Genomic DNA, 12533 nt, shown 5'->3' on the forward strand with positions numbered 1-12533 from the left:
TACCTGACCTAAAATATCTGCACACAGAAGAGACATACTTACTCTAATGACCTTATGCACCCAGGCCAATTTCAAATCTCTTTTTGATGGAAATTACCTTAATGATAACAGTGGTAATAATGATTAAATTGCACCCGTGTATTTGGTATGTAATGTATGTGTGTACGTACACATCAGATGTTGTGCTTGATACATTATGCATCTTTAATCTTTCAGTGTATGAATACTCCTAATTTGTTGTTTTTACTTTCAGTGTATGAATACCACTAATTTGTTTTACATTACTTTGCTGACAAAGGTCTGTCTAGTCAAAGCGATGGTTTTTCCAGTAGTCATGTATGGATGTAAGAGTTGGACTATAAAGAAAGCTGAATGCAAAAGAATTGATGCTTTTGAACTGTGGTGTTGGAGAAGACTTTTGAGAGTTCCTTGAACTGCAAGGAAGTCAGTCCTAAAGGAAATCAGTCCTAAATATTCATTGGAAGGACTGATGCTAAAGCTGAAATTCCAATACTTTGGCCATTTGATGTAAAGAACTCATTTGAAAAGACCCTGATGCTGGGAAAGATTGAAGGCAGGAGGAGAAGGGGATGACAGAGGATGAGATGGTTGGATGGCATCACTGATTCGTGGACATGAGTTTGAGCAGGCTCCTGGAGTTGGTGATGGACAGGGTAGCCTGGTGTGCTGCAGTTCATGGGGTCACAAAGAATCGGATATGATTCAGCGACTGAACTGAACTGAACTGAATTTGTTGTTGAAGTCAGATAGGTTGAGGTTTTTGCCCAAAGCTACAAATCCATAAGGTCCCAATACCAGGATTCAGATCCAAAACTCTTTGGTTCTAAATGTCATCTATTTCTACTATGCTACCCTGTTTTCTGATACAGTGAAAGTGGAGAACTCTAAACAGACACATAAGCATAGGAGAAAGATAAGTCAGCAGAATTTTCTTTGAAGAAAGATAAAGGCTCTGAGGTTAAAAGAAAAGACGACACAATCATATAAGACTCATTGGTGGGCCATGTTAGGATTTGGCCAGAATTGAGACTGAGTATTAAATTTTCACAGCTAAGGTCCCATTACTGAATCTCCTGCCAGTTATTGAAAAGGCTTTCTCAAAAGTTAAGCTACTGAGATAATGACAGGATTCTGACAGCCATCCCCATACTTACAGAACTGTTCAGACTTATTTTTTTCTGCAACATCAATTGACATCATCCAACAACCTGGCAGTTTGAGGGACTGGACTGATATTGAAAGCTTTTGACTGATTGCTTGAATCAAACATTGTAATCATGGTATTTCCACAGTTGTTCTCCTATGTCAAGGAAACACCTGTGAGACAAGCCCAGTGGAAACAGAGTTAATAATATTCTGGGGACATGATCGTCTGCAGAATAGCGGAACATGGTTTGCTTCCACTCCAGCTACAGTGAATGGAAAAGAAAGGAGACTCATTCATGCATTTATTCAAAATACATTTTGAAGAGTTCCTATCATGTAGAAGGCAATGGTACCCCACTCCAGTACTCTTGCCTGGCAAATCCCATGGACGGAGGACCCTGGTGGGCCGCAGTCCATGGGGTCGCTCAGAGTCGGACACGACTGAGCGACTTCAATTTCACTTTTCACTTTTCACGCATTGGAGAAGGAAATGGCAACCCACTCCAGTGTTCTTGCCTGGAGAATCCCAGGGACGGGGGAGCCTGGTGGGCTGCCATCTCTGGGGTCGCACAGAGTCGGACACAACTGAAGCAACTTAGCAGCAGCAGCTGCAGAGGTTACTAATTACTAAAGAATGCCAGTGAATGATACAGGAATCAGAGAAGTCCAAATCTTTATCCCAGCCTATTGTCAGGACTGATTTTATGATTCAAAGTGCATGATTCCTTCTGGCCAATGTTGTCTATGTTTAACAATCATTTATGGTACCTTAGTTATTAGAACACAGGAATAAGAGCCAGGAAGGAGTGATCAAATCCTAATGTTCCTGCTTACCAGATATGGGACCTTTGATAAATCAAAGAAGCTCTCTGGGATTCAGCATGTATGGAAGTAAGAATATTTCAAGTCAAAGAAAAAATCTAAAGCAATGATCCTTTCCCCCATCTTATAAAGACTATTTCCTCTCCTCCAAATCTACATGAGAGAATCCAAGGGTTCAGGGAGGCTCATGAAGTATCATCACTCCAAGATGTATGCAGTCAAGCTATTTTCTGGTATCCTAGCAGGGTCTTGGGCTTCCCTGGTGGCTCAGACAGTAGTCTGCAGTGCAGGAGACCCGTGTTTCATCCCTGGGTCGGGAAGATCCACTGGAGAAGGGAATGGCTACCCACTCCAGTATTCTTTCCTGGACAATTCCATGGGCAGTGGAGCCTAGTGGACTATAGTCCATGAAGTCGCAAAGAGTCAGACACAGACCGAACAACTAACACACACAGCAGGACTCAGGTGGGCAGGAAGCAAAAAAAGTTTTACTTTTACCCATGCAATTCCAAGAATCGCCACTTGGTGGTGCCAGATGGCCTATGTTTGTTTATTTTCAACTGGAAAAACTTCCAGGAACTTCTTGTATTTCTTCTATATTTACAAGGTTACCAGGGAGTTCTCTCCTCTTTGCTGTTTCTAAATATTTTCAGTCAGGATTTAATCCATAAAAAGGTACTGAATGGGAAATCTGAAAATCTTCAGAGTGTAGTAAACTGAGGAGAAAATAAAGGAGAAAGGAAATAAGGAGAAAAGTAGAGGGAGGGAACAAATGTGATACCCAGCAAAGTGTCACAAACCTCAGATTCAGAAACAAACTCAAGTAATTGGTTTTTTAAAAAATATTCGGCTGCATCGAGTCTTAGTTGTGGCAGAGGAGACCTTCGTTGCGGCTCACAGGCTTCTCTCCAGTGGAACGGGCTCGAGTGCCCTGTAGCATGTGGAATCTTAGTTCCCCGACCAGGGATTGAACTCACATACCGCCCCCACCATTGGAATTGCCTTTAATCATAAGTTAAAGAGGTGGTATGGCCACTCTTGGGCTTCTTTTGGTGGCTTAGTGGTAAAGAATTCCGGCTGCCAATATAGGAGACGTGGGTTGACCTTTGGGTCGGGAAGATTCCCCTGGAGAAAGAAATGGCAACTCACTCCAGTATTCTTGCCTGGGAAATCTCATGGACAGAGGAATTTGGCTGGCTATGGTCCAGTTCATTTCCGTCGCTCACAGAAGCTATCGTCCGTGGGGTCGCAAAAGGGTCAGACACGACTTAAGGAATTAAACAACAAGAACAACAATGGTCGCTCACAGCTTCAGCTCTTTCATCTGTAAAATGAAGATAATGATTCCTTATCTGCCTGGAGGAAAGTGGGGCATGATGACTTAGGCTAGCTTCCAGCTTCCAGCTCAGGTTTCTGTTAAAAAGACTGATCAAATTGACACCCTGTTTACCTATTAGGATCCTTTGTCTCTCCACAGGAGGAAGATTCTAAGCAGAATGAGTTTATCTGCCCAAGGTGGCAGTCACATGTTCAAGTTCAGAGACTCATCATAAACCCCATGTGCACTGCTGAGCCACTCACCTGAGCCATCTAATGTACCTTGTGACCTAAGACCTTAGGCCTTCTAGATAGCCTCCCCTCTCCCTCTCTTTCTCTCCAACTGCCTGTGTAAACTAAATCGTGCACTGTTCTTCAAATCCATCCGTGGTTACCCTTTGCATTCAGAGTAAAATCAAAACTCCTTTCTGTGGATGCCAAGGTCCTCCGTGATCTGGTGTCTCCCTGCCTGTAACATACAATGCTGGCTGCTATCCAGTGCTATTATCAATGAGCTCTTCTTTCTTATGAGCAGAAATCTGATACTATCAGTGACAGCATGAGCTCATCACAAACTCTCAACTCCCTGGACTCATGTGAATTAGGAGTAGCCAGACAACCCATTTATGGATAATGAAATATAAGAGGAAGACTTCTGGTGAGGTCTTTCTGGGAAAGCTTTTTTCCCCCATCATTTAAGAAAAGGACAAATTCAGCATGCATGCATCCTTCACCCTTACCCATTTTCTTCTTACATTAATTAGGAATGGAATGCCCACAGGGAGGGTGACTATTTCATGACCATGAGGATACATGCTCCATATAGAGAAGCAAAAGATAAAAGTATCTTGAGGCCCTGGTAGCAGGGAATGTGATACCAGCTTAGACCACCTACCTCTTCCTAATGTGATAAAAATACACATATATTCAGTTAAGTGACTGTTGTCCGATTTTTGTTCCAAGTTGCAAAAAATATGTAATATTCTGTCTCTCTGATTTTATTTTTTATATTACTACTCATCCCATTCAGTACAGATGTGCTCTGCTGTGCATCCCAGATCTTCCCTTTCAAACAGAAAAATCTCTTTTCCTACCTTTTAGGAAGATTGTTAAGTGACAGCATTCACCTCTTAGACTCGACCCTAACCCTGTGTGGGTTTTTATTGGCAGCATTTATATTTTGTTAGGGGGTTCCCTCATAGCTCAGTTGGTAAAGAATCCACCTGCAATGCAGGAGACCCCGGTTCGATTCCTGGGTAGGGGAGATCCTCTGGAGAAGGGATAGACTTCCCACTTCAGTATTTTGGGCTTTCCTTGTGGCTCAGATGGTAAAGAATCCACCTGCAATGCAGGAGACCTGGGTTCGATCCCTGGGTTGGGAAGATCCCCTGGAGAAGGGAAATGCTACCTACTCCAGTATTCTAGCCTGGAGAATTCCATGGACTGTATAGTCCACGGGGTCACAAAGAGTTGGACATGACTGAGTGACTTTCACTTTCACTTTTCATATTTTGTTAATCCTATTGCATTTTAATCACCATCTAAGAATCTTCTTAGGGAGTCTAACTTTCAAAGGACCTGTGTCTCCTCCAGGCTCAAGCAGTAAATCCTCCCTGTGCTTGTCTGGAGCCTCTTACTTTTCTGTGTGGAGCCTAGGTTTCAGAAAGTGGAGACACAAGATTGCTAAGTCATCACATGGGTACAGCAGCCTGAGGAAGTGCTTGATCTACAGCAAATTTTGTGTCATCAAGAGATACATTTTTATGTGTTAACCACTGAGGTTTGGGAGTTATTACCAATGCCTAAAGCTAGCCTGCCCTACCCAGGGTTTTGACCACACAGATGCAACAAAAACTTTCCAGTATTCATTTTGAAATGTCTTTTGCTCATCAAGATAAAAAGAATGTGATTGGTCTCTTACTAGCCACCTGTAGACACCACTGACCCCTTGAGTTAAAAATCACAAGACAGAAGCTGAGGAGGCTTTTGAGAAGAGAATCATTTTGAAATTTGAAATAGACCTTTTTCCTCAAACTCAAGGCATAACATCAGTCTTCCTTCCTCTGGATCAGTCTTTCTAAATTTTCATGATGTTGTTCTATTCTTGGATTCTGCCATTTATCACCTTCCTTTCGGGTTTGGCTGAGCCATGAATCATCTGAAGACTTTGCAGTACACTGTATTAGGAGTCGAGCTCTTTGATCTAGAAAAGCCAAGGCCATGCTTTACAACTGTTCCTTGTTACTTCCTTTATTAGGAATAATATTTTGCTTAAAGGTTTTTCTATAAAATGGTAGAAGCTTGACACACAATGTCTATTAAACAAGAAGTTTTTTACCATAAGGAGTTCATTAAATTAGAGTTAAAGCTCAGACACCAGAGAAGGGAATGCCAGCTGGTGTGGTGGTGACTCCAAGGGGAGGGCGATGAGGCTGGTTCTGTGAGTATTTGAAAGCTGCCACCTGGCTTAGCCTCTGCCATGGGCAGAAAGAGCTTCTGCTGGGGTCAAGAAGGTGGAGGCTGCAATGACTTATGGGAGCAGAAAACCTACAGGAAGGACCCAGGCCCTTCTCTTTCTTCCTGCCTTTCCATCTTTCTGTCACACTTGCTATTGGCAGAGTTGGATGGAAAGCCTGGGAAAGTAGAAAAGTGCTTTGTTCAGTCTCAGCCCCAGAACCACACGGCAGAGTGTAGAACAGCAACCTTCAAGCTGAGAGACGATTACCGAATAATCAAACTATCAGTTATTAGCCACATGGTGATTCAATTATCCTTGGTTCTTTCTTCCTGTTTAACTACAGCAGCAGGTCTGCCAGGAAGACATAATATTACTCTCTCTAAACAAGTCCTTAATTTTGTTGACTTTTTTCCTTCTCTCTCAGTGTAAACTTGATCTAAGGCTCTATAACCTCTCACCTTGACTTTGGCAGTATCTGTCTAACTGGTTTTCTGAATTTCACTCTGGCTTTCTTCCAAATTACTGATACTTTTTTTATTCAAGAAAGGTTTGTGCAGCACCTTTTATGCACCAGGCACTGACCCAGGCACTTTGATTGTAATAGTGAATAAACCAGATGAAACCTGTCCTAATAGAGCTTTATTTTATTCACCCTTGTTGACACCAAGTAGCAAGATGGTTCTGTTAAAATAGACTTTACATTGGGTAGCTGCTTAAAACCCTTCAGAAGCTTTTCTGTTTCCAATAGAACAGAAGCCAAACTCTCTCCATGAAGTATAAAGCCGAGTATGACGTGATGACTTCCCACCTCTGCAGACTCTGTGCTGTCCCTTTCCTTCTCTGTGCTCTGGACACATTGACCAAACTTCAGTTTCTTGGACAGGCCAGAATTTTAAGTAAGTGTATTCCTTGTTAGACATATGTCTCCCCTACTAGACTATAAGTTTCATAAGAGCAGGATTGGTGTCTGTATTCTAACAAATAATGCACTGCCAGATACTCTATAAATATTTGTAGAATGAATTAATCAATTAAAAGCTCCAAGAAGTCAGGTTTTTTTAAATTATAAATTTATTTATTTTAATTGGAAGCTAATTACTTTACAATGTTGTATTGGTTTTGCCATACATCAACATGAATCCGCCACGGGTGTACACGCATTCCCTATCCTGAACTCCCCTCCCAGTTCCCTCCCCAAACCATCCCTCTGGATCAGCCCAGTGCACCAGCCCTGAGCATCCTGTATCATGCATCAAACCTGGACTGGCGATTCGTTTCACATATGATATTATACATGTTTCAATGCCATTCTCTCAAATCATCCCACCCTTGCCCTCTCCCACAGAGTCCAAAAGACTGTTCTATACATATCTGTGTCTCTTTTGATGTCTTTCACACAGGATTATTGTTATCATCTTTCTAAATTCCATATATATTCGTTAGTATGCTGTACTGGTGGAGAAGGCAATGGGACTCCACTCCAGTACTCTTGCCTGGAAAATCCCATGGACAGAGGAGCCTGGTAGGCTGCAGTCCATGAGGTTGCTAGGAGTCGGACACGACTAAGCGACTTCACTTTCAGTTTTCACTTTCATACATTGTAGAAGGAAATGGCAACCCACTCCAGTGTTCTTGCCTGGAGTATCCCAGGGACAGAGGAGACTGGTGGGAGGCCGTCTCTGGGGTCGTACAGAGTCAGACACGACTGAAGCGAACTTAGCAGCTGCAGCAGCATACTGTACTGGTGTTTTTCTTTCTGGCTTACTTCACTCTGTATAATAGGCTCCAGTTTCATCCACCTCATTAGAACTGATTCAAATGTATTCTTTTTAATGGCTAAGTAATACTCTGTTGTGTACATGTACCACAACTTTCTTATCCATTCATCTGCTGATGGACATCTAGGTTGCTTCCATGTCCTGGCTATTATAAACAGTGCTGCAATGAACATTGGGGTACACGTGTCTCTTTCAATTCTTGTTTCCTCTGTGTGTATGCCCAGCAGTGGGATTGCTGGGTCATATGGCAGTTCTATTTCCAGTTTTTTAAGAAATCTCCACATTGTTCTCCATAGTGGCTATACTAGTTTGCATTCCCACCAACAGTGTAAGAGGATTCCCTTTTCTCCACACCCTCTCCAGCATTTATTGTTTGTAGACTTTTGGATAGCAGCCATTCCGACTGGCATGAAATGGTACCTCATTGTGATTTTGATTTGTATTTCTCTGATAATGAGTGATGTTGTGCATCTTTTCATGTGTTTGTTAGCCATCTGTATGTCTTCTTTGGAGAAATGTCTATTTAGTTCTTTGGCCCATTTTTTGATTGGGTCATTTATTTTTCTGGAATTGAGATGCAGGAGTTGCTTGTATATTTTTGAGATTAGTTGTTTGTCAGTTGCTTCATTTGGTATTATTTTCTCCCATTCTGAAGGCTGTCTTTTCACCTTGATTATAGTTTCTTTTGTTGTGCAGAAGCTTTTAATTTTAATTAGGTCCCATTTGTTTATTTTTGCTTTTATTTCCAATATTCTGGGAGGTGGGTCATAGAGGATCCTGCTGTGATGTATGTCGGAGAGTGTTTTGCCTATGTTCTCCTCTAGGAGTTTTATAGTTTCTGGTCTTATGTTTAGATCTTTAATCCATTTTGAGTTTATTTTTGTGTATGGTGTTCATCTACAAGTAGGATAAAGTTGAAGTTTTTTAAATGAGTTCTGCTGAACTTTATAATTTCCCAAGAGGACACGGAGGAAGGAAAATGGGCATATCAGATGTCCTGTACCCATCTCCTTGCCTAAGCAGCTCCAGTCTGTTTTCTTACTCTTAATTCTGTCTCTGAAAAATGTGTTCCACTGCTTTAAAAAGACAAAATTACAAAACTAGGTGATTTGAGGATTCTCCAGAATCCAAATATGAATTTATAGAACTGGGAGTATTTCCAGTACAAAACAAACTCTGGCTAAAGTTCCCCTCAGGTGGTTCCCTTCTGGTATTATAAGTTTTTCTTATATGAGGTAGCATTTTTTTCTCCATTGAATTTCTCAACTTTCCTATGATCTATTGCTGACTACAGATTTCCTGTAATTTATAGTTTTTCCGTCTTCAAATGCAAAGAATGTAATCAGTCTGATTCCAGTCCCAAAGAAGGGCAATGCCAAAGAATGCTCAAACTACCATACACTTGAGCTCATTTCACATGCTAGCAAGATAATGCTCAAAATTCTTCAAGCTAGACTTTAGCAGTATGTGAACTGAAAACTTCCAGATGTACAAGCTGGGTTTAAAAAAGGCAGAGGAACCAGAGATCGAATTGCCAACATTTGTTGGATCATAGGGAAAGCAAGAGAATTCCAGAAAAAACATTTGCTTCTGTTTCATTGCTTGTGCTAAAGCTTTTGACTGTGTTGTTCAGTTGCTCAGTCATGCCTGACTCTTTGCAACCCTGTGTTGTTCAGTTGCTCAGTCATGCCTGACTCTTTGCAACCCCATGGTTCTCCAGGCAAGAATACTGGAGCGGTTTGACTGTGTAGATCACAAAAAACTGTGGAAAATACTTAAAGAGATGGGAATACCAGACTACCTTACCTGTCTCCTGAGAAACCTGTATGCAGGTTCAGAAGCAGCAGTTAAAACCAGACATGGAACAGTGGACAGGTTCAAAATTGGGAAAGGAGTACGACAAGGCTGTATATTGTCGTTCTGCTTATTTAACTTCTATGTGTCCTCCCAAAATCATGGCACATATTCCTGAGCCTGTCATCATGCAAAACTCCAGGCTGGATAAATCACAACCTGGAATCAAGGTGGCAGGGAGAAATATCAACAATCTCAGATATGCAAATGATACTACTCTAATGGCAGAAAGTGAAGAGGAACTAAAGAGCATCTTGATGAGAGTGAAAGGAGAGAGTGAAAGAGCTGGCTTAAAACTCAACGTTGAAAAAAACAAGATCGTGGCATCTGATCCCTTCTCTTCATGGCAAATAGATGGGGGAAAAGTGACAGATTTTATTTTCTTGGTCTTCAAAATCACTGCTGACAGAGACTGTAGCCATGAAATTAAAAGATGCATGCTTCGTGGAAGAAAAACTATGACAAACCTAGACAACTTATTAAAAAGCAGAGACATGACTTTGCTGATAAAGGTCCATTTAATCAAAGCTAGGGCTTCCCTGATATCTCAGTTGGTAAAGAATCTGCCTGCAATACAGGAAACCCTGGTTCAATTCCTGGGTTGGGAAGACCTGCTGGAGAAGGGACAGGCTACCCACTCCAGTATTCTTGGGCTTCCCTTTGGCTCAGCTGGTAAAGAATCTGCCTGCAATGCGGGAGACCTGAGTTTGATCCCTGGGTTGGGATGATCCTCTGGAGAAGGAAAAGACTACCCACTCCAGTATTTTGGCCTGGAGAATTCCATGGACTATATACTCCATGGGATCCTAAAGAATCGGACATGACTGAGTGACTTGCAGTTTCACTTTTCACTTAGTCAAAGCTATGGTTTTTCCAGCGGTCATGTACTGATGTGAGAGTTGGACCATAAAGAAGGCTGAATACAGAAGAATTCATGCTTTTGAACTGTGGTGCTAGAGAAGACTCTTGAGAGTCCCTTGGCTAGCAAGGAGATCAAACCAGTCAATCCTAAAGGAAATCAACACTGAAGATTCATTGAAAGAACTGATGCTGAAGCTGAAGCTCCAGTACTTTGGCCACCTGATGCAAAGAGCCTGCTCATTGGAAAAGACCCTGAAGCTGGGAAAGATTGACGGCAAAAGGAGAAGGGGATGGCAGAGGATGTGATGGTTAGATAGCATCACCAACTCAATTGACATGAATTCGAACAAACTCTGGGAGATACTAAAGGAAAGGGGAGCGTGGCCAGCTGTAGTCCATGAGGTCGCAAAGAGTCAGACATGACTTAGTAAGTGAACAACAACAGATGATCTATTGACTTGATTACAGCTTTCAGTATTAGGTAGAAATTTTTCTATTAAAAAAAAAAAGTCTAATGAAGAGAGAGAATCTTACATGGGATTTGTCAGATGAAATGTAAACAAAATTCTAGTTTAATGAATTTGCTAATGATTCATCTTTAACATTGAATTTTTGCTGGGATCTGTGTTGGGCATATAAACACTTGAAAATCCACAAAACAGTATATTGTTGGGTAGAGGCACCAGCTAAAGTACCTTTCAGATATTTACTAAGAAAATTCAAAGGAAGCACATACAGAAAAATGGAAAGAAACAAAGGTTAAAAAGAAATAAAAGGAAGAGGGGGAAAACGGGAAAGGAATAATAAACAACTTGCAGAAAATCAAGACAGATGGCTTTTTAACAAAAGCCTAAGTGGTTTCACCTTCCTCTCTCCATCATTATTCAGCCACCTCATGTTGTTCAGTCTTCTGAACAGCTGATTAAAAGGGCAGCAGTGGTGATTGTGAAAATGACTAAGAAGGAAGGAAAAGAGGGAGGAAAATAAGTAAGGTTTGTAGGAACCCAGACCAATCAATCTACTTTAGTCGCAGCAAACATGATTTAGAGCAGCCTTCAAAACTGATCCTGAGATACAGAGAAAATAAGGAATTCAAAGGAGAGAACTTGTATAAGATGATTTTCATCAGCAATCTGTTTCCCTTAGACAGAATGAAATTTCTCTTGGCCCTGATCAATCTTAATTTCCATGAGGACTTAGCTTTCAGCTAGATTACTTGCTCCTGAAGGAAAGTGATCACTAAAACTAGTCTTTGCTTTATTCTCAGCACCCAGTGTATAGTTAGGTAGTGTGGGTGACTACAGTACTTAACAACCAATGCTGACCAGAGACATATAAAGAAAATAATTTTCACTAGTGAATCAGGTGCAACTGAACTGAACCTATTTTAATTAGTAAAATGGTTTCCCCAATGATGTTTGACTTCTTTTTTTTTTTTTTTCCTCAGGAAAAACAGTGTCCTCTTAGGGGGAAAAAAACATTTATTAGCTACCACGAGTTCTGTGGAAGTTTCTAAGCCCCATTTAATTGCAAAATCTGAATGAATCCAACAAATGTCTGACAAACATCAAGCACAGGTTTTTGGACTGCAAGGAGATCCAACCAGTCCATTCTGAAGGAGATCAGCCCTAGGTGTTCTTTGGAAGGAATGATGCTAAAGCTGAAACTCCAGTACTTTGTCCACCTCATGCGAAGAGTTGACTCATTGGAAAAGAGTCTGATGCTAGGAGGGATTGGGGGCAAGAGGAGAAGGGGACGACAGAGGATGAGATGGCTGGATGGCATCACTGACTCAATGGACGTGAGTCTGAGTGAACTCTGGGAGTTGGTGATGGACAGGGAGGCTTGGCGTGCTGCGATTCATGGGGTCGCAAAGAGTCGGACGCGACTGAGCGACTGATCTGATCTGATCTGAGCAAGATCAATACCATCCATGTCTTGTGGAGCTTCTAGTCTATAGAAAAGAGGGATATTAAGCAAATAAATAAGTATTCAGTTAGGGCTTCCCAGGTGGCTCGGTGGTAAAGAACCCACCTGCCATTGCAGGAGATGTGGTAGATGTGGGTTCAATCCCTGGGTTAGAAAGATCCCTTGGAGGAGGAAATGGCAACTCACTCCAGTATTCTTGCCAGGATAATCTCATGGACAGAGGATCCTGGCAGGCTATTGTCCATGGGGTTACAAAGAGTTGGACACAGCTTAGTGACTAAACAACAGCAACGGTAAACTTGGGACCATGGGATGGGAACTTTCTTCAGAGCTCCTTGAGCACAAGG

This window comes from Bos grunniens, chromosome 22 (assembly GCF_055505025.1).
Source record: "Bos grunniens cultivar Pamir isolate PY7600 chromosome 22, Bosgru_T2T1.0, whole genome shotgun sequence".
Taxonomy (NCBI): Eukaryota; Metazoa; Chordata; class Mammalia; order Artiodactyla; family Bovidae; genus Bos; species Bos grunniens.